A 21,917-nucleotide genomic window follows, 5' to 3' on the forward strand; every position below is an offset into this window, starting at 1 on the left:
TGCTTCTCAAATTAGACCAAGGTCCTGGTCACCTTTGGGAGTATCTCCATCTTCAATAGTGAGGAGCGGACATCAGCAATAAGCTTGCAGAAGAGCTAATCTGAGGACCCAAACCAGAACACTCCCTAAAAAATCTTTCTCCCCCACTCTCCCTGGGTTTCCAGGATGCATGGTGGAAGGAAAGATGTCAGAAAAAACTGGAAGTACACAATGACGAAGAACTGAACCTTGCCCTGGAGAACATTAGTGAACTCTGTGGGCAACTTACTATTTATTGTTTTCTGAGCCTCGGTTTCCTTCTCTGTCAACCAGGAATCACATAACTTCTAAGAGTTCTGATGAGAAGCTAATGAAAACAAATGTGGGCAAGGCCCCATCAATTATAAAACACCCACTGAGATGGGGAGTGTCAGGATGATTTATTTATAAAGACCCAAGGGTTGTCCCAAGATGTATTTTTCTGCATCTTGATTCTTCCATCTCTTCTTTGGGACACCTCATCTCCCCTTAATACCTCCCTTTGCTGGTACAGCCTCTCCTGCTGATCTCTAAATTAGCACATCCTCCTTCTACTCCCCCTCAGAGAATTTCAATTCCTTTAATCCAATGAAATGAGGAGTTCAGGCCATCATCTTCAAAGAATAAGAATAAAATTTGGGGACCAAAATTATACCCATCGGGATTGCCTCTGTAGAAACACTTTGGAATTCTTTTTCATGCCCTATTAAATAATTAAAATGTTTCTTTTCTGAATCTAATGTTAGTTATTTAAACCCTGCTCCTAAACTCCATTAGCAACCTGATTAGCACAAAACTTTATACGCCAGTTGGATTAGTTTTATAGATTTTTTCATTGAAAGGCAGTACATGAGTAAAGATAAGTGCATGGTTATGGTTTAGATGCTATGCTCTCAAGAAACAGGTTAGATTTAAGCTGACATGATTAATCTTGCTCTATTTATTAGCTTGTTAGTGTAATCAATGCCCTCCATTTGTGTTAGGGGCTGCTAGTACATCAAAGTCGTTTCTCCAGACTCCAACATATTGTCCTATCTTCCAATGGTATTCCTAATGGATAGTCAACACTAGTGATCTTACCTATCATAAAGGAAGTACTCAGTGTTGGGCCTGGGGAAAGTTGGGGAAAAAAAGAGATAGAGACAGAGAGAGACAGAGACAAAAAGAGACAGAGACAGAGAGACAGAGAGAGAGAGAGACAGAGAGACAGAGATTAATTAAATACACACATGAGAGTAAGGTCATTTCTTACTCTCCAGTCCCATTCACCTGGGTCAAACTCCCAATGTTCATCCTTCAAGATGAACCTGAAGATGGGGGAAGCTACAGGGGAAAGCCAGAAACCAAAAAAAGGCTCTGGAGGGGGAAGAAAGCAGTGTGAGCTCAAGAATACAGGCAGTACTAAGTCTGCCTGTCAGGCAGAGGCTTCAGAAGGAGGCTGAGTGAGGTGCCCGGGAGAGGGTGGTGCAGGGCAGTTGGCAAAGAGAACAAGTCTAGCAAAGGCCTCAGTAGGACTCGAAGGTTAATTAAAAACACCAGACCAAAGTCAGAGGCAAGAAAAAACCTAAGCCCTCTTGGACCAGTCCTGAAGGAAACGACCAAACAAAACCAGTGACCGCTGAGAGTTAACACGGTTTGTGCAGTACAGAGTTTACCTTACAGCTTGTGCAGAAGCAGCTCCTGGCTGCACATGTCCTGTCCAGCCCTGCTCCCTCCACACTTTGCTTCCTACCCTAGGGGCCATGCCAAGGAGGCACCCATCCCTATCCCCTGCTGGGCCATATCCCTGTGACAGAAATGTCTTTCCCTTCAGGGCATCATTGTGGAAAAAAATGCCCTACAAGCTCTTCATTTCAAGTAACATTAGCTTCTGTGTTTGCTGGGAAGATGCAATGTTCCTTCAATTACATGCATTTCTGTAGAGGCCAACCACGCAGGGCGTTGAAGAACAAGGTGCCTGCATTAGGAGAAAAGATTGCTATTGGTGCAAAAGCCATGCTAGGAGCTAGAAAGAGCACTGTCAAGGAATTGCATAATCTAAACAGGGCAGCTCCCTGGACTCTCCAAGTTGGGACTGGGACTCCACAAAATCATGAGAACATGGACCAGGCAAGGGGATGTGGCCATGCCATGGATGACCACACAACACTGGGCTTGTGGAGTGCAGAGGCCAGACACGTACTCCATGGAGGCAGGAATAGCCATGAAGACATCTTTGGAGGCCCAGGACACATGCATTTCTTCTGAAACCCATGCAAGTCTACATGGGAGTTGGGGAAAAAATCCAGAGGGGCAAATAAAGGTAAGATCAGTAAGAACCAAAGGCCACCTGGAGATGAGAGGAGGCAGGAACTGGTACCACATGGTCAACCCTGGAAGGCCCTATCCAGATGCTGTTTCTTCTTGAGTTCTCTTTAGCCTGTTTCCGGGAGTACTGTGGATGCTTCCACAAGCTTCTCTTCTGCAAAGTATTGTCTGGCATCTAGTGTGAGTTTCACATAGCCACCCAGCCCTCCACAGAAATCAATCACAACACAAATAAGAGCAAGGCAACCTGGGGCTGTCCTGTTCCCAGAGCAAGGCTGTGACACATCCCATCACAGCTGGGCATTCTCTGAGTCCAGCCCTAATTCAACCCTTCCCCCTACAGGTGTTCCAAGGTCCTCACTAAATGTCCACACCCCCTGCTCTCTGGAGAGCTGTCTTGGCAGGTAAGGAGAGGAGCCACACTTTGACACGACTACCTGAGTCCTACTAAGAACCTACTATATACTGTCTCAACAGCAGCAACTTTGTACAATTACTAGGGAGTCCACATAAGAACCCCATGATCAGACAACCAACAATGGACAGAGCAAAGGGCAGAAAAGCCAGCCTCACCTGACACTCATGCAGTCACTTGGTCACCAATGACAACAGCTAGTAGTCTTGGGGTATTTGTCTCTGTCCTTGTAACTGTGCTGAGCACATTATTTGTACTTTCTCATTCAGTAAGTATAGTCTTCGGACTTTAGAGAGAAGGACTGGACCTCACAGGAACTGAATGACAGCTCAGGGTCCCAGACAGTCTGTAATGGCTTAGGAGGGCATCCACCCTACTTGTTCAAGCTCACAGCTGGGGAACTCGGTGTAGTGAGCACCAACTTACAGCCTTACCCTCTTTGATTTTTACTTGACAATTTAGTTCTCTCTCTCTCTCTCTCTCTCTCTCTCTCTCTCTCTCTCTCTCTCTCTCTCTCTCTCCCTCTCTCCCTCTGTGTGTGTGTCCCTTCTTTCCCCCATCCCTTTCTCCTCCTCCTAACTCCTCTTCCTCTCTTTTCCCTCCTCTCTCCTTTCCTTTTTCCTCTCTCTCTCTCTCTCTCTCTCTCTCTCTCTCTCTCTCTCTCTTTCATTATAACTAGGAGGTTCTACATCTAAGGAAAGCATAAGACCTCTGCTTATGGGGTCTTGAATTGGTGGGGGGTTGAATTGCTGTCTTTTTCTGTGCTGTGGGCTATAATAGCCTAAATAGATTGCTGTTTAATATAAGTGCCCCCGAATTACAGCACAAAGCTGTTTGCTGAGGTTTATCATTAAACAAAGATCACAAGTCTCCTCTGTGTCCCTCTGTGTTCCTGTGGGTGTTAGGCAAGTGATGACTGATGACTTTAACCCCATGAAGTATTATGTAGCACTTAAAATCATGGCCATGCCGTGATGATGGTGGTTTCCTTGGGGTTGTGGATTCCTGAGAGGTCTGTTTTTTCTCAAAATATTTGGTTTTCAAGGTTGGTCTGAAATACATGCATTAATTCTGTAATGAAAAATAAAAAAGGAAAATCCAAATATGGAGCCATGTAGAGACTCAGGAAAGAGTGTAGTTGTAAAGGACAATACTGGGAAATGGAGCAGCATGTGGTCAGATGAGGAGGGCTCCCGGTCACCCTGCCTGCTGAACTTGGTGGTGGGTACATAGGTCAGCCACAGGGGACAGACACAGACACGGGGGGACCGGAGAAATACCTGGCCACAGGAGAAGCGGTGATAAGCTCAGTGGCCTGAGGTGCCATCTGAAAACTTCAGACAGTGGCAAAAATGCCTGTTCCACAGCATTCTGTGCAGAGCCTCTCACTAACATGGTGGGTCTCCTAACACCCTCAGTGGCATGCACTCCTGGATAACGCATGAGAGGCCTTTGCAGACATTCTAGAAAGGTTTTGTTTTGTTTTTTGTTTTTAAACCAGAGTTAGAAAGAGCTTTATTAGAAAAAAGAGGTGATAGGAGGGAGAAGCCAGGCCTGGCGGAGGGAACAGAGAAAGGAAACAGGAAGAGGGAAAGTTTTATCCCGGATTTTAGAATGTATTGTCTAAAATTATTTGTTGGTATTAGTGTGTGTGTGTGTGTGTGTGTGTGTGTGTGTGTGTGTGTGTGTGTGTGTGTGTATACCTGTGCACACATGACTGCATACATGCATGTGTGGCCACCAGAGGTCAACCCCAGGTGCTGATCCTCAGGATCACCCATCTTGTTTTTTGAGACAGGGTCTCTCACCACCTTAGAGCAACTCGGTGATTCTTTTAGGCTGACTAGTGCACACTAGGGATCTACCCATCTCCATCTCCACAGATTACAGATGTATTCTACCACCTCTAACCTTCTACACAGGATCGGGGGGATTAATTCAGGTTTTCACGCTCACTTGATGAGCATTTTACCCACCAGATCAGTCTCCTAGCCATAAAGTACATAATCTCTGTAAAATGCCTCCTTCGGCCAATGCTGTCGTGCCTGGTTTCAGGAACGGGCTGCATCACATAACAGTAGTGACCTCATGGGGCCTTTGAGGGAAGCAGGGAAGTGTGGGCAGCAGTTTTCTTCTAGATTCTCCTGAATCACTCCCAGTGGCTCTTTGCAGGGAGACATGCAAACCTCCCTCATCCCCCGTCCCTCTCTGGACGCAGCCATGTGTGCCTCTCTGTGTCCACTCACCTGAGGTGCGCTTTCTGAGGGAAACTTTTGGTGTCCTGTGTGTCCTCACAGCTCCATACTTACTCTTTCCCTACCAGAGCACTTGCCACACAGCACCTCAGAGCTGACAGTGCTCCAAGGTGGGCTCATAAGGGTCCTTCCCTTAAGCACCCAACAAAAGACTCGGCACAGTGTAAGTACACCATAAGCAAATGAGTGAGTGAGTGAGTGAGTGAGTGAGTGAGTGAGTGAGTGAGCAAATGAGTGGGTGGGTGGGTGGGTGAGTGAGTCAGTCAGTAAGTGAGTGAGTGAGTGGGTGGGTGGGTGAGTGAGTGAGTGAGTGGGTGGGTGAGTAGGTGGGTGAGTGAGTGAATGAGTGGGTGGGTGGGTGAGTGAGTGGGTGGGTGGGTGAGTGAGTGAGTCAGTCAGTAAGTGAGTGAGTGAGTGAATGAGTGGGTGGGTGAGTGAGTGAGTGAGTGAGTGAGTGAGTGAGTGAGTGAGTGAATGAGTGAGTGGGTAGGTGAGTGGGTGAGTGGGTGAGTGGGTGAGTGGGCTGGTGAGGGAGGGTTTTGTGCATCATTCTTCAGGACTGGACCAGCAGTATCTGACTCCGGATGATTCTGGAATGGAAGTTTGTTGGGGGATATTGGTGAAGTAAGAAGGACTCCCCTTTGGTTGACCCTCAGGAGCTTCATTTTGCTGTGCTCCCTCTTGCAAGCCTCAGGGCTCAGGGGCCAAGGGGCCTCCGCCCTTACAGTTGCTTCATCCTGTGTCTAAGGTCTCACTGCATTTTTCTCCTGTGGCGTGAATAAACGAGCAGATGACTGTATGAATATCACTCTCCTCTAGTTCCCTCCTGCAAAAAGCCTCAGGTTTTAAGGATCTTAAAAGTATCACAAGAGAACGTCACCTTCCAACAAACTGCAAACAACTTGAAAAATATAGCTCCGTGTGGACACAGAAAGCCCTCCCAGCACCGCGAGGCATCACTGAAATCTATGTGTATCTAAAACGAATGTGTCAGGGTGAATCCAAATGCTGTGGGACAGAACCAGACTGAACCTAAACTCTGGAACTGGAAATTAACTCTGGAACCTCAAGGTTCTCAGCAAATACCTTTGTGTCTGAAGGAAATTTGTCTACAATATGGAGGTAGCATTAGGCCCAAACCTCCTTAACATTCAGCTTCATCTGACACCCAAGGACAATGTTTAACCTTGGACTGGTTACTTAAAGCTCTGAGACTCCACTCCCACATCTGTAAAATGATCTTCAGGATAGATTGATACAGTCAAATTGATAAGGGCTAGAATCGCCAAGGAGACAGAACTCTGGACATGACTATGAAAGCATTTCTAGATTGGGTAATTGAAATGGGAATGTCCACTCTAAATGTGGAAGCCATCTTTTCAGGGGCTTGAGACTGAATAAAGAGGAGAGAGAGGGAAGGTGGGGGAGGAAGAGGGAGAATCAGCAGCCTGGACTTGCTTCTCTGACAACAGATGCAATAAGACCAACTGCTTCAAGCTCCTACCGCATTCTCTTTCCCAGCCTAATGGACTATACCCCCCAACTGTGAGCTCAAATAAACCCTTTGCTCCCACTTTCCTTAAGTAGCTATGCTCAGTCATTTCGTCACAGCAGTGAAAAAGGTAACTAACACATTGAGAATGGCAGTGCCCTTCCTGGTAGCATTGTGTGTTGAGGAGGTCACAATTCCAGAGCACACTCAAGACTGGGGACTTAGAATAAGTCAACGTATTCAAATTGGTTTGTCTTTTTCACAGCAAGGCAATCCTAGGGGTTAGTGGCATGGATCAGTCTAGCACTCATGGGGTCTTGGGTTCTATCTTCAAAAAATAAAAAATAAAAATAAAACAAGAGTACATGCCAGACTTTGGCTAGCTGCTTCACTTATTTATTGTAAAATTTTGCACAGATCCATATAGTATCCTTATTCTTACTTTCAGGGGAGAGGGAACTGGAGCTGGAAGGTTGGGCCATCCAGAACCAACACACTTAGTAGCTTGCCTGGCATCCACACTCCTGCTAAGCCATGACTTGATGTTCACATAGCCAGTGACAGAGAAGAGACACAAATGAGGGTTTAGCTGAAACAGAATCTCAGAGACCATACTGAACAGTTCCGATCTCATTGTTCCACTAGAAAAACATAGGCAGTAATTGTCGCAAAATGATCAGTAATTGTAGCTTGCAATGTACATATTCAACAGCAATCAATGAACTAGAATACAAATATAAATAAGCCTGTAAGGAGCTCCCAGCTTAGTATGGAAGGCGGAGCATGGTAATAAATGGCTGTGTGAGAGAAGGTGAAAGGTCATGGTGAGAACCCAGTGGGGTTGGCAGTGAGTGATGAGCCTAGATGGGCTGTCCAGAGCAGACATGGGAGCCACAGCTGGAGGGAAAGTGGGGTGTCAGTGAGGACAACATCTGGGAGAAGGACAATGGGAGGCTAGGGGGTGACTGGGTGGAAGAGAAGGAGATGTTAAAGGAGGAGGTACAGTCAGCTGGCAGAGGACTTTGAATGGCCACACCTGAGCTGCACGTTAAAGGTGTAGAGACCGGCTCAGAACTGGGAAGCCACAGGGTACGGTGTGCGGCAGGCTGGGACCGCAGATCTTATCACACCCTGCAAAGATGCACGTACAGACTAAACCTCCTGCTGAAGTAAGACCCTGGGAGGAAGGAAGCCAAGGGCCTGTTGAAAGTCAGGAGCTGGAAGGGAAACAACAGCTAATGCCGAGGTCTGTCTGCTGATTATAATGAGGCTCTGAAGAGCCCCTTGTCTACCTGGAGTGGGCTCAGCCGCCCGGTGTTTCTCCACTGCAGTGTGCTCTCAGAGCTATTCTGGGAAATTGGATGTGCAGCAGCTGGAGCCTGTATGCAGCCTGCAGTGGAGTGGCACCAAGAGCAAGTGTGGTGGGACCTGGCAACCAGAGCTGCAGAGGCTGCCCGGTAGGAAAAGCTCTCAGCGGGGAAGTCTATGCATGGATCAAGTAAGATATCTGCCTACTGGGTCATTCACTTCTACATCCAAACAGTCAGCATTCCTTCAGTAAGTGGTATGCATCATCTATCCATCCATCCATCCATCCATACATCTCTTCTCATCCTTCTTCTACACACTAGTCTATCCATCTAGTCATCTATTATCTATCCACGCTTCCACCTACTTATCCATCCATCTATCCATCCACACATCCGCATATCCACTCATCTATCCATACATCTATATATCCATATATCCATCCATTCATTCACTCACTCCTGAAGTCCCAGGCAAGACACCTGCAGGCAGGTCTGACTACAACCTCCCCCACAGGACCCTGTAACCTACAAGAGCCACTCCACCCCCAAAACCCACCCATCTGCCGAGTTCGCAGCTGCTCCCTGAGACACAGACTCCGCCAGCTCCAATAGGACCAAAAGAGCCTTCATCCAGTAACTGATGGAAGCAGATGCAGAGATCCACAACCAAGCACCTTTGCTGTCCCCCCATGGGAGGACTTACTTTTGGATGAAGGGATGGGCGGTGGGTCAGAGGAGAAGGTGAGGAGGGAGGCAAGAGTAGGGAGTGGGAAACAGGAGGGATGAAGGGGAGATCTGTGGTAGGTATGTAAAATGAATAAAAAAATTTTAAATAAAAAAAAATAGAGGGAAAATGTTTGATGAAGATACCTGACATTGACCACTGGCCTCCACATATGTGCACACACATGCAGGCACACTTATACATACATCTCTCTGTGTCTCTGTCTCTTTACATTACATGCACGCACGCGCGCACACACACACACACACACACACACACACACATACACACACACACACACACACACACACACACACACACACACACACACAGAGGCAAATCTGTATTACCTAAACTTTACCATCCTCACCACCTCAGTGACAGCTCAGCATTTTCCCAGACTGTCACCTCTCTCCACCCCAGTTATTTTTACTGTGCATTTCATCAGGTGAGACCAAGTTTGTGCAAAATCTTTGCCAGGTATGTCAGGACCCTGATTGCCACTGAAGAACCATTGACTGAATCATGTGAACAGGTGAATGAGCATGCTGGCTCAGGGCACGGGGAGCCTTGATAATTACCCCACAGAAGCCCATCTTCCCAGCACCCTGGGAGAGCCTTGGGGTCAAAGCTCCGCGCGAGTGTGAACTGGAAGAGCTAAAGTAATGAACTCCAAGTATCTCGAAGTGTACAGAAGCAGTGTAGCACCAAGCCAAGCATGCAGTGAAGGCTGAATAAACTGGAGCACTGTGCTCACACAGATCCTTTGGAAAGACAGGACTCCCAGAGTGCTGTGTGGAAGGAGACACAGAGGACTCACCATGCCCTGGATACCATGGAGGGAGGCACAGCTTCCAATGGCAGAAACCCAAGGCCAAGGTGTTCAAAGCACCAAAGCAACAGCACCATGCACAGTGGTCAAAATGATAGCTCTTGCAGCCTCAATCTCAGGGGGCATGGGAGCCCCACTTCATACTCCACAACCACCATCCCGCACATGCACAAACCAGGATCTTACCTTGCAGGGTTCAGAACTGGCTGCACTGTAAAACCTTAGGATGTGCATGCAGGGCTGTGGGAACTTGCAGCTAGAGTTTTTCTGGTCCTGCCTGGCCCAAAGTCAGGACAAATCTCTCACACCCACCAGTCCCGCAGCCACTCAGACCCAAACAAGCAAACACACAGAGACTTAAATTTCTTATAAACTGTATGGCTGTGGCAGGCTTCTTGTTATCTAGTTCTTCTATCTTAAATCAACCCATTTCTATTCATCTATAAGTTGCCACATGGCTCGTGGCTTACCAGTACCTTACATGTTGCTTGTCATGGTGGCAGCTGGCAGCATCTCTCTGCCTCAGCCTTCCACCTCCCAGATTTCTCCTCTCTCCTTGTCCCACCTATACTTCCTGCCTGGCTACTGGCCAATCAGTGTTTTATTTATTAACCAATCAGAGCAACACATTTAACATACAGAACATCCCACAGCAGGAACTCAGCAAGCTGTTTGGGGGAGTTGGTGCCTCCCAGGAAGCCACAGACAAGTGGCTTAGTAAGCCAGGAATGTTCAGAACCCCTAAGGTGGAAGCCCTCAAGCTTCTGGAGGTCAGGGATGAAGGTCATGGCTGTGGAGGGTTCTAAGCTGTTCTGGAAATTCAATGAGATCAGAAGGCTGCAGGCCAGACAGCACACACACTCTGTGGTATGTACTGTTGGGGGGCAGTGACTGGCATTTTAGATGCTAGATTAGCTACATTTCTCCCTATGTCTAATAAGGAATAATTTAGGGGGAGGGAGGACTCATTGGGGCTTACAGATAGAGGGTGCAATCCGTTACTGGAGACATGGGAGAAAACAAGGAACAGAACCAGAAAGGAGACTAGCTACAATGCAACTATAGCAAACAGAGAAAAAAGGAAGCGAGGCAGGGCTAACAAACCCCCAAGGCCCGCCCCAGAGGACCTACTTCCATCAGCAAGACTCCACCTCCTCAAGGTTTCCCAAACAGCCCCACCAGCTGGGGATCAAGCATTGGAACGCCTGAGCCTCCGGAAACTCCTTCCACAGTCAATCCGCAGTAGACCCCCATCTGTAAGGAGGGTTTCTGTGGAAGGCTCAGCTCCTCCACTGCCAATGCACGCCTGTGTCAGAGGTGAGCATCCTCCATAATGCAGGCTTCCCTCGTCCGTAATTTCTCTCAGGATTTTAATTTTAAGTGTAAAATAGGAACAATATTGTTTAAATCACGGAGCTGTGATTTAAGGAATCAAGTGAAACAGCGCATTGGAAAATAATGATTATTGTTTGTACGGACTTATCACTGAACCCTTTTAGCGAATATTGCAATTATTAATATTACCATTATTAATTCATAATCTCTCGTGCTGCAATTTTCCCTCTGAAAGATGTTTCTGATGGTTCCCATAATTGAGGACAGAATAATATTCCAGGAATTAGAAGGTGCTTTGAGATCCTCTGGTAAATGAAGCCCTTTAGTAATTGGAACTCAATCAGGTTTACATGGCTGGGAATATTAGAGTGCATTAAATTCCATAATGTTTCTGCTGTTGTTACTTAACATTCTCACGCTTGATCATAAAGCATTAAAACTCCTGGCCATTAGAAGCAGCCACGCTCTCCCATTCCATGCATCGTGAAATCTTCATCTTCCGAACCAAGTTCCCTTGTAAAGACACACACTATTTAATGCACAGCATTCCATTATGTCCCCGCTCTTATTTCTATGACAGCCCTGGGAGTGCGGTGTGGAGCCTAGAGTCTCGCAGATTCTAGCAAGCCATCTACCACTTAGCTGCAGTCCCTGCCTTACCCACCTGCTCTATCCACGGCAAGTACCTTCTACAAATGCAGCAGAAGCAGCAAAAATAAATATGCACGAATCTGTGATGCCACAGCCTGGAGTCAGCAGCAGAGAAGAGTTGGAGTGACAGGTAAATGTTCCCACACAGGTGTACACGTTGGACAGTGAGAACTGTGTTGTAATTTCTTACATCTCCTTGTCCTGAATCATCTGTCTCTTGTTTTAAGCATGCATACGGATGGCCTGTTTGAAGTCCAGGCAGCCTTCAGTGGGGTATGGGAGGCTCCATGATAACCTCAGTGAGGCATCAGGGGAAGAAGTGTGGCAGAAAAGCCACTGCACATGCCTCGGAACTGCCTAGGATTTGAGGAAATTTCAGTGACCAACCTCAAAAAAGGAACATAGCAACTAGAAAGCCCTCTCTGCTTCTAACTGTTGGTGGTAGAGGGGGAGCTCCCAGACAGGGGCCTCGTGGTCAAGACCTATTATTCTGTGGCCCACAGCCTGCCCAATCCTGTCATTTGTGGGTGGTTGTGGATGAGGCTGATGTGAGCCTCGTTGCTGTGGTCTTGTGATCTTCCTGAGCTCTGAGTGGCTTCCCAGACACACTCAGCTCCTCAGTGACCAGTCCCCCATAGGGTCTTTCCTGGAAACCCCCCACTTTCCTGTTGAACTCCCTTCAGTGCTGTTATTCACTAGGTCACTGGACATAGAAGGTCACACACTGTGGTGATACATTGTGTGCCACTAGATTAGACATAGAGGCCAGACAGTGGTGGCACACACTCTTAATCCTATGACTTAGGAGGCAGAGATCCAGCTGGATCTCTGTGAGTTCAAGGCCACACTGGAAACTGAGCCAGGTAGTGGCGGCACACACCTTTAATCCCAGCACTTGATATCTCATGCCTTCACTTGGAAAGCACACATGCCTTTCATCCCAGGAAGTGGCATGGCTGGGTGGAGAATGGTATATAAGGCATGAGGAAACAGGAACTAAAGAGCAATTCAACTGAGCCCCTGAAGGGTGAAAACTCAGAGGCTGAGGATTTTGAAGAGGTAAGAATGTGGCTGGCTTATTCGATTTCTCTGATCTTTCAGCTTTCACCCCGATATCAGGCTCCAGGTTTTTTTTTTATTAATAAGACCTTTTAAAATTCCTGTTATGACATTCCACATGTCAAGGCTCCGGAGAGAGCATTCTTACAAAACTCATATAACCACTATTTCCATTGAAATCTGAGTTTGGGCTACAGTGGCCCATTCATGGACAACAGCACAGGGTGGTCCTTGTCACCTTCTTCATCTCAGCTTTTTCATCTGTCCAGTAGTGTTGTGGAATAATCTTTTTGTGCACTGTGAAGATATGTCACTCTGATTGGCTTAATAAAAAGCTAAGCGGCCAATAGCTAGGCAGGATTTGGGGACCAGAAAGAATGTTCGGAATAAGAAAGTGGGGTCACCAGCCACAGAGCAAGACATGCAGGAGGAGAGTTAACAGCCAGGAGCCACGTGGCAGCACATAGATGAATAGAAATGGGTTAATTTAAGTTATAAGAACTAACTAGAAACAAGCCTAAGCTATAGACTGAGCTTTCATAATTAATAAGAAATCTCTGTGTCATTATTTGGGAGCCAGCTGGTGGGACAGAGAAAGACTCATTACAAATGGTGGACAATGGATTCCTTACACACTGACAAAACCACCCAGGGGGCAGGATAGCTGTGGGGAGCCAGTGGGATGAGGCATGCAGAGCGCTCCCCAGTGGGATGAGGCATGCAGAGAGTCTGTCATATAGAAGGTTCTGGAAAATGTGAGTGACCTCATCTCAGCCTCATCATAACAGTGACCAGCTCAAGACATAGAGACTCCACACTTCCATTTTTTTCCATGGGACAAGAGAATGGATGTTGACCCCAGTGTCCTTAGAACCTGAAGAGTCCCTCCTCGACTGCCTTCAAGTATTCTGATGTGGATGTAAAATGTCTTCCCCAACCTCATATGCTCGAGAACCTGGTTCCCAGCTGATGGCACTGTTTGGGGAGGTAGTAGAACCATTAGGAGGTGGGCTCCAGTTAGAGGAAGATCTCTGGAGGACAGACCTGGAAGACTGTGGCCTAGCCTGCTCCCACCACAGTCTCTTTCTGAACACAAAACAAAGTGATCAGCTGCCTCCTGCTCAGACCAGCACAGCAACAAACTGAATGCCTTCAGACTGGGAGCCAGGACAGACCCTTTCTCCCTTAAGCTGCTTCTTGTCTGATATTGCACAGATAATACAATTGATTAATGCACACTTACAGTTTCTCCAAGCTGCTAGGGATTGCCTCCTGTTTCTTCAGCCTGCTTCCAGAATGTCCTCCCCATCATGCTCCACGCACATTCTATAGGCTTTCTCTGGTGCACCTTCCTCAGTGCTCAGGGAAGATACTGGACCTTTGTCATCCGCCTCACACAGCAGCTCTCTGGACAGGTGAGAAGCTTTTCCTGGCTCCACAGTTCATTTCAAGGCTGTCTGCTTCTGTCTGTGTTTGTCTCCCTTGGCAGCAGGTCCCTTGTGACTTTTCACTGCATCTCACTGGGGTCTTTCATCTCCCCTGCCCATAGGATGCCTGTGGCACACCACAGATAAACACTTTCATATGAATGAGTTAGCAAAAACTGACTTCACCTTTCTTAATAAGTGTCTTGTGATTCCAATGGCTACAATGTTTTTCTGTCCTTAATCTTATGTGCTATGATCTGGTGGGTCTACCAAATTACCATTCCTTGCCTTTTCTTGTCCCTGTTTTGTAAGTGTGTGTATGTGTATGTGAATGGGTGCATGTGTAATGTGTGAGTGTATTTGTGTGTATGTGTATGAGTGGGTATGCTTGTGAGGGTGTATGTGAGTGTGTGTGTACTTGTATGAGTATATGTATGCATAATGTATAAGTGGGTGTATATGTGATGTGTGTATGCATGTGTATATGTAATGTGTGTGAGTATATGCGTGAATATATATGTGTGTTTGTGAGTGTATGTATGCATGTGACTGTATGTGTACATGTGTTAGTGTGTGTGTATGTATATCAGTGGGTATATGTATGTGTGTGAGTGTATGTATGTAAGTATAAGTGAATGTGCGTGCATGCATGTGTGTGTATCTGTATGTATATGAGTGTGTATGTGAGAGGATGTATGTGTATATATGTGTGTGTGTGTGTGTGTGTGTGTGTGTGTGTGTGTGTTATATTCACAGAGAGGTGAGCATATGCTCTCTGCACATGTATATAGAGGACAGAGGAAGATGCTGGGTGTCCTGATCTGTCATTCTCCACTGTTTCCCTTGACTCGAGCAGTAACCACTCTTACCACTGAGCTCTCTTTCCAGCCCTGTCCAGCCCTGTTCATTTCTTTACATTATGAAGCCACAATTACTCTACAAATGTGTTCTGTAAAACCTGAGATAGAAGAGTAAACCAATATGGGGGCACTTGAAAGCAAAAGAGAACAAGAGAGAGCAGAGTAAGTAAGAATCTAGAGCACCGATGAGTTTAACAACACCAGTGATTACAATAAATGTGAATGGGTCAAATCCCTTAGGAAAGGACGACACTTTTCTGATTAGGTAACAACAAGTAGAAATTTAATAAAAATCCAGCTATGTTGTTTCTGAGACCTGCCCTAAAACAAAATGACAGAGCCAGCTTGAAAACAGACAGATGGGAAAGGAGAAGCCAGCAAATGCTTAAATAAAAGAGGTGAAGAAAAATATATATCAGACAACAGAGAACCCAACTCAAAAATATTAAATAGGACAAAATGGGATTTCAATATTATTAAATATTACAGCCCATCAAGAAGAATATTCACACATCTAGTAACAAAACTCCCAAATACATAAAACAAAACCTGTTGGAGATGCAAAGAAAGACTAATAAATCCACAATCATAATAGAAGATTTTTAGCACATTCCTCCAAGATCAAATGTCACATCAAGTAAACAAAAATCAATAAAAATGCAGGAAGAAAATGAGCATACCATCACCACACTGTGCCTGTGGGAAAAGTAAAGACTTTTCATATTCTTTTGACACAGAAAACAAAACTGACCATGGCTGATGTGTCAAATGAAATATTAACATGTTCACTAAAATAGGAAACAGAAAGAAAATTCTGTGTTTTTCAAAAAGTAGAACAATAGGAAATATAAGCTAAATTTTTTCATATGGAATTCAAAAGATTATCCCTCTACATAGTTCTTGAGCTAAAGTAAAACTTAAAATAGAAAATAGAAGCACCTTCTATATAAGTAAAGTGTAAAGAATATGAACCAAGTCCTAAGGGATATGTCTAGAGAGATTAATGGAAAAAATGTCAAGCTATAATAACATGCATTGGAAACTATAGATGAGAAAAAATGTACATTTTAACTTAAAATCTTAAAAATAAAGTAAGTCTAATTAAATTAGAAGAAAAAGTAATCAATTTAAAGCAGAAATATCTTAGATAAGAAATAAAGAAAAACATGTATAATCAACAGATCCCAGAGCAGATCATTTAAAAATATTAATAAAATAGCCAAATGGCTTGGCATAAAAAAGAAAAAAGGACAAAAATAACATCGGGAATTGAGATGACATACAATCACAGAATCAAAGGACAGTTTAAAATGACATTATGTGCTTGTTGCCAAAAAGCTTGAAAAGCCGGCACTGTGGCTGATTAACAAGAAGAATATAAACTGCAAGTTTTATTAAAGAAGTGAGAGAAATTATCAGTAGAATTAAAAGTAGGAAAAACTTTGCCTCTCAGAAAAAGCACTTGTCTTTCATCGAACTTGTGAAATCTTTTGGTCTTTGGAAGTAACAGCCAAGGGAGTAATCAAATGATGCCCATCTAGCTGTGAGGAGACATTCAAGCCAGAAAACCATCATGAATGTAAAATACCCATATACAGAGAACTTTGACTGACAGATAGGAAGAAAACAGAATAGGAACGTGAAACAGCAGAAGAGTCGAAGTGATGGCTATCAAAAGATGCTGAAGACTAAACCCATATGAAAACTCCATGACACTGGGGTGCTGTGACTTAACCCTGCATCACTTCAGCGTGACACTAAAAACATCCATTAAATCAATCATCAGCAAGACCATGGACATCTGAGACCTGCACATGTTCAGTCATGATGTAAATTCAAGGTGTGGAAAACTTTGGAAAATACTTTGGCAATTCAGATAAAGGTAAGCATGTCTTTACCACGTGACCCTGCCATCTGACTCTTGGGTATTTGCCCAAAAGAAATAAAAACATATGTGCACATAAAACCTTGATTGCAAATATTTATAGTATCTGTCATCTTAATATCGGGGAACTGGCAACAACCCAAATGCCCATGGACAGGTAAATAAATAAACTCTAATACATCCATGCAATGAAATAATATTCAGCAATGAAAACAAATGTCTCAGTGGAATAAACTATAGTCAAGATGTATTTCAAAATAGACTGAGTGAAGAAAGGCCAGACACAAACAATATTAGCATTTATGGTTTCATTTATATATGTTTGCAACATAAAAATAAGCTGTACTCAATGAAATGAGAATAGTAGAGGGCAATGACCATGTCTTATGGAATTTCTTAATGGGGATAGCTGAAAGACAATTTAGTGAGGTAAAGTTTTGCATTTATCTTGATTGTGAAGGTGTACTTAGAAGTGTATGCTGCTTTCCAGTTTGTCAAACAAAACACTAAATGTGAGTTCCTTGTATTGCATGTGAATCCCATCTTACTTTATTAGTTGGAGGGCATTCTTGAGTTTGGATATCTGTGCCAAGGCAGAGAGCAACACTGGCATTCAGCTCATTCACTGTGAGGCCAACAGAGAATGAATTGCCATTAAGGATAGAAAATCCCCATCCTGAGAATGGCAGGGCCATAGACTGGCATCCATAACTAAGCCTAGTCGGGAAGCATGCTGAAGGAAGACTTATTCCAAGCTCTCCTGCAGACATGGGAAATGGACATGGAAGCATCCCTAGGAACTCACAGGCCAGCTGACCTGCTATACCTCAGTAAACAAGAGATCCTCATAGGCAGAAGGTGGGAACCACAACCCAAAATTCATCCTCTGACATTCATGTGCATGCCAGCACTCACAGTCTACACACACACACACACACACACACACACACACACACACACACACACAGTATAAATAAGCTCAAAGAGTGCAGAGAATAAATTCCATATAACACAAGACCCACTAGGCTCCCACTTAGTCTTGCCAAATGGAAGTGTGTGCCCCTGAAGGAGTGAAAATCATAGAATAGAGAATGGAGAATCACAGCTCCAGGGAACATGGAGGGTGGACGGTGCCAGGTACCTCAGTGATGGCTCTGGGATCCTTCTAGATCCAGAACGCTGGGAGCAGTCCCCATGGGAAAATGTTCTACCCAACAACTGCTCTACTCACATTTATAAGTAAGAGGTTCAGAAGAGTAACCCCACATGCCTTCCTAAGTAGATGGCCAGAGATGAGCAGAGCACCTCAAAAATACCTAGAGAAATTGTGACTAATATCCAGGAGTTTGTGGAAATGATCGAGAACATCTTCAAGTCAGGCTAGTCTCTCCTTTGAGCCCAAGAGCGAAAGTCACCACTTTCCACTCTACTTAATGCCTCCTGTATGCCAGAGTCTCCTCAGGAGTTCCTCAGCAGGCCTATTGACTCATCTGATGACCAAGATCAGATCATTGTTGGCTGACTAGGGCAGCCAAGTGAGATGTGTTCTGATCCTGGCCCACTGGTCAGAGTGCAAACCCTTTAAATACTACAGGGTGGGACAGCAAGATTTGTGCAAAATAAACCAATGTAAGCCTACCACTAGCCTGTGAGTCTTAACATGACATGACTCTGATGTCCTAAGAGAGGAGGCATCAGCTGTGGCAACTTTGTGATTTACTTGCCAAATGTGGACAATCTGCCAGAGGAATGCCTGGGTTGAGAACAAAATGAAAAAGCATGTATCAGAAGAGACTCATGCTTCAGTGCCTCATGATGAATGAAATAGTTTTAGTTGAGAATTTATTAGCAAAAATGTAAAATGCCTTTGAGACCCAATCCCACTTTTTCAACAAGTGTTCACAAGTCACTTACATGGAACCTGGTATTTTAATCAAATCTTCCCTCTGCCCATAGAGTCACTCTGTGTTTCTATTATGCACCCAGTTGCTCATCCAACAGTTCATATTCCTGATGCTTTCCACGCACTCCAAGCAGCAGGCAAGTGGGTCCTCCTTCCTGACCTCAGAGTCCCTGAGAAGACAGTACCTTATTCCACTCTGCACTTACCCAGCTCTTTAAATACAAGTGTTTACTAAGTTTAAAAAAACTTTCAGTTTAATTTTTTTTTATTTTAACTTGAAAAATGTTTACATAGTCAGATACAGAACAATGTCTTAGTATCTAAGTATACTGAGCAAATCAGGTTAACATAACCATCCCCTGACATGCATGTCTTAGAGGGCCGGGGGAGGGCTCAACTGATAAAAAGTGCCAATCTTTCAAGTCTGATGACCTTAGTTCTATCCCCAGAACCCAGGTTAAAAAAAAAAAAAAAAAAAAAAAAAAAAAAAAACAGGTGCAGTGGCACACATCTGTGAGCCCAGTGCTCATACAGTGAGATGGGAGATGGAGATAGGCGAGCCATCCAGAAGCTGAAGTTCACTGCACAGTGCCTGCAGAAACAGGAAAGACCCTTCCTCAACAAGGTAGGAAGGAAGAGCTACCTACCAAAACATTACTCTCTGACTTGTATATGCACACAATAAAGTTTTAAAATTAAAAAAAAATGTTGGAAGGTAAACGGTACATCAACTGTGGGTCTGAGTGGTCCTTCAGCTGCTACAGTAACAAAACCGCGTTCAGAGAGACCACATTCTGTCTCAAACACATAAGCTGATTCCATCAACAGAACCTGGAAATTCAAACCAGATCAACCTCACTGCAGCATGTCAGCCTAACCAGCCACTTGACCAGTGCTCTCAAAGTCCCATGGTCACCAGGACGCTGCCAAAACTGCTGCCACCTTCTAGTCTTGAGCTCTGAAGTCCAGTGGGAAACATCTATCCTTGCTGTTTTCCTTTGGGATGTGACACACGGACCTTGAGGCAAAATAAAACTCTAGGCTCCACCACTCACTGCCTGTCTGATCTTCAACTACCGAGATACAATCTGCATTCATTTGTATCTCAGTCATCTTAACTCTTTTGAAAATAAAAGGAGTCTGGCACTCAATAAATCTGCTATTCAATGGACTGTTTATCAATGGTCTATGAACAATTAGTATCTGTAACAAAAACTAGTCAGGATAAATTTCAGCAACTCCATCACACATAAAAACATGGTCAAGATGAATTCCAGCCTACAAAACACATGACAGTAACAATCACACAGTTTGTAGCAGAGGGAAATGTCACTAAGATTTTTGACATAGACAATTGTTTCTATGTATAACACATTAGAGTCACTGGAAAACAGTGACGTTGGCCCATTGCTGTGTCACTTCTGTCCCCTCTTCTCTGGTGCAGTACTAGAGAGGCCTTGTCAGTGTGACGCACAGCGAGGAGAAAAATAATTCAGGCTTAGGGCTTCAGAGTTTGGGGCCCACGGTGGTCTGGCTTCCTTGTTATGTGTCTGGGATGATACCGGACATCCTATCAGATGGATGTGGTGGCACAGAGTAGGTCATTTCATAGCATCCAGGAAGTGGAGGGGTGGGGTGGAGGAAGAGCATTCAGGACCAGATATAGCCTTCAAGGAATGTTCTGGTGACTCCCTTCCATCAGCTCAGCCTATAGCCTCTCAAAACAGTGCCACCACATGTCAACCATGTCTTCAGCACTTGACCCTCGTCGGGGAGATCTCAGATTCAAACCATAGCCATAGTGACTGAGAAGTCTTCTTATGTTTCAAATATGAGTCAGATCCTGTGGTATAAGTATGTACAGTTAGCCGGGCGGTGGTGGCGCACGCCTTTAATCCCAGCACTCGGGAGGCAGAGGCAGGCGGATCTTTGTGAGTTTGAGGCCAGCCTGGGCTACCAAGTGAGTTCCAGGAAAGGCGCAAAGCTACACAGAGAAACCCTGTCTCGAAAAAAAACAAACGGAAAAAAAAAAAGTATGTACAGTTATCATGTGTCAATAAAAAGAAAAGAAAACTCAAAGTCTTGGAAACTTGGACCTCAGCAAAATTTATCCTCCTGCTCATCAAACAGTACCACCAAGGAAATGAGAACTCAAACAGTGATCATACAACTCCATTATCTGTATTGGATCTATTAACATCCTTAGATACTAATTACACAAAGGTGTAAAGAAATTCTACAACCCTATCTATATCTTGCTATCTATAGGCAAGAGATTTAAATAAACATTTTATCAAAAAAAGAAAGAAATGTGGATACAGCCAACAGACACTTTAACATTCAATATTATGAGCCCTCACAATATAACCCATGGGTGTGACAGGAGACCGTGACATGCTCATTAGAATAATAGAGTTTTAAATAATTGACCACATACATTGGAGAGGATACTGAGCAAACAGATTGCTCATATACTGCTGGTGGGAGTGTAGAATGATACATGACTTTGATAAGCTGCCTGGCAATTCTTACCAATTAGTCAAAGTTGGGTTAGTCAGGCCGCTACTAAGCATTATCATAGACAGGATGGGTTAACCAGACAATGTTTCTTTCTGACAGTTCTGGAGGCTGAGAAGTCCAGGATGAGGATGCCAGCATCTTCTGTGTCTAGTGAGGGCCACTTTCTGGCTTAAAGTCAGCTGACAACTTCTTGCTGGATCCCCACATAGGGAAGGGGAAGAGGTGGTCTGCCTCATGTCTTTCTCATGTCTTTTCTCATAAAACCATATCCCATTTTGCTTCTTAGTTGCTGTGATAAACACCATGACCAACAGCAACTTGGGAAGGAAAGGGTTGACTTCCATTTACAGCTTACCGTGATGAAGCACAGTCAGGGCAGAAGTCAAAGACTGCTTACCAGCTTGCTCCCCCCAGTTTTCAAAGTTTGCTTTCATATACACCTCAGACCACTTGCCAGGGGTGGCACTGCCTACAATGGGCTGGGCCCTCCCATATCAATCAACAATCGAGAAATTGCCCCACTGACATGGCCACCAGCCAATCTGATTGAAGCAGTTCCCCCAGTTTTGACTTCCTTAGAGAACTCTGGACTGTGACAAGTTGACAGCTGAAGCTAACTATGACAGCTCACTAATCTTACCCACGAGGTTTCCACACTCCTAAACTAATGACCTCTGCATACAGATGCCATCACATTAAGGATTAGAGTGTTACTCCACAAATTTTGGGCAGACATGGCATTCAATTCACAGCACTACCCAATAACCTAGCAATGCTAGTCCAAGGCATTTACCCAGAAGTTGACAAAATAACCTGTGCTTTTCTTGATTCATTATAGCCCAGAACTGAAATAACCAGTATGAGAAATATCTGTCAAAAGAATCTATGGACAAATCTATAGACACTTGAAGAACAGATTGAGAC

This window comes from Peromyscus maniculatus, chromosome 14, assembly GCF_049852395.1.
Source record: "Peromyscus maniculatus bairdii isolate BWxNUB_F1_BW_parent chromosome 14, HU_Pman_BW_mat_3.1, whole genome shotgun sequence".
Lineage (NCBI taxonomy): Eukaryota > Metazoa > Chordata > Mammalia > Rodentia > Cricetidae > Peromyscus > Peromyscus maniculatus.